Below are 1,849 nucleotides of genomic sequence, written 5' to 3'. Positions count from 1 at the left end.
CCTTAAAAGTCAAAGAATCTTAGGAATCTTAGAATCACACCATAAGATTCAGCGTATCAGAGAACCCTACTATAGAAGTTTCAAGCTCCTATCTACACAAACGTGGAATTTTGTAATTTTTTTCCAAAAAAAGATCACGCATGGGTGTTTATTTTTTTTTCTAGGGGTTGATGACATCGAAATAATGGTCCTAGAAGACCGGGAGTGGGTGCATACGAACCGAAATTAAAAGTTCTAGTACCCTTTTAAGTGATCAAAAGGATTGGAGGGTAACTAGCCCCCTTCCCATGCCACTGTTTTCTCCAAAGTTACCCGATCAAAATTTTTAGATAGCCACTTTGTTCAAAATAGTCAATGGATCCAATAACTATGTCTTTAGGGGTAAAACGACTCCCCACAGTCAGTAGGGAGAGGCCTGTAAGTTAGGAAATTTGCCCATTGTTTGCGTATAGTATTTTTGTTAGGAAGTATACACACATTTTTCGGGGGGAGGGATTTTTTGCTTGGATTGGGTTTCAAAATTTTCAGGGGAAAATTTTACTGGGAGGATTTGAAAGAATTCCTATACGAAATTATTTTTAATTTTCTTACTTTCTCTTTACCAACTCAATTTTTTATGCAGTGATGTTCCGGGGAAATTATCCGGGGCTATTTACAGCGTGTATGGATTTCCGGGAAAAAACTTTCACGGAAGGGGGGATTTTCGGAAGGATCGAGAAAACGATTAGAAATTGAAGTCTTCTTCAAATGAAAGTATTCTAAGGAGAATTTTCAGGCTGGGTCGTCCGCAAAAACGTTTACGAAGGGGGGGGGATTTTCAGTGAGGATAGAACTGTCTTGGGGTGGGGGTGTATTTTACGTGGGAGAAAATTCCCACGGAGGAGTTTCCCGTGAGGGGGTGGGAATATTTCAGGGACGGTAAGCCATATTTAACGGCATTCTTTGAAAAACGATCAGAAATTAAACAAAAAGTTTCTTCTAACTAAAAGTAAGGAGCAAAATTAAAACTCAAAACTAACAGAAATTATTTCGTATATGAAGGGGTTGTCCCCCTCCTCAATACCTTACTCTTTACCCTAAAGTGTGACTGTTTGTCCCAATTTTGAAAAAAACGGCTGCTGAAACACATGGGCCGTTTAATTAGAATAGGAAGCTTTTTTTAAAAGTGCTAAAAGCTTTAGCATAAAAAGCAAGGTATTGAGAAGGGGGGCAACCCCTTCATGTACGGAATAATTTCTGTTCGTTTTGATTTTTAATGTTGCTCCTTACTTTCAGTAAAAAAAAAAAAATTTTTTATTTAATTGATAAAGAAGTCTGTGTATCCCTGTCAATATTTCAACTACAAGTTGTTTATGCAGGCTCAGTCCAACAATTTCCCTAATGCATTGTTTAAGTAAATGTTGGCTTTCCCACAAATATCCAAAATAAAAAACAGTTTTACATTCACGGATGTTTTATAGGCTAAAACAAGCCCAAATCTTTGGAAAACGTGGGTCTGATTGCTGCTGCCAGTTTTATATATTATTGTGGAGGGGGGGGGGTATATATACCAAGGATGATGAATGTAGGTGCCACCTCTCAACAAATATTAAAAATCCGTGTAATACTTTCTTCCCCAACCTAACCCGGTTAGGGGATAACCAAAACCGGGCTTAGAAAATATAACTCACTTCTGTTAACCAGAGTGTCAGATGAACACTAACTTGAACGTGAACTTGAATTTTTCACTAACTCATTTGAACTTTGAATTGCATGAACTCAAACTTGGACTATCTAACCATAATTATAAAACATATAAACACACAAAAAGTTAGGCCACCTCTTTCGTGGGCCAGTGGGGACACCAACC

The sequence above is a fragment of the Artemia sp. Qi Xiang Cuo genome, chromosome 14 (genome assembly GCF_049724085.1).
Source record: "Artemia sp. Qi Xiang Cuo chromosome 14, ASM4972408v1, whole genome shotgun sequence".
Classification (NCBI taxonomy): Eukaryota; Metazoa; Arthropoda; class Branchiopoda; order Anostraca; family Artemiidae; genus Artemia; species Artemia sp. Qi Xiang Cuo.
This window is presented reverse-complemented; position numbering follows the sequence as displayed.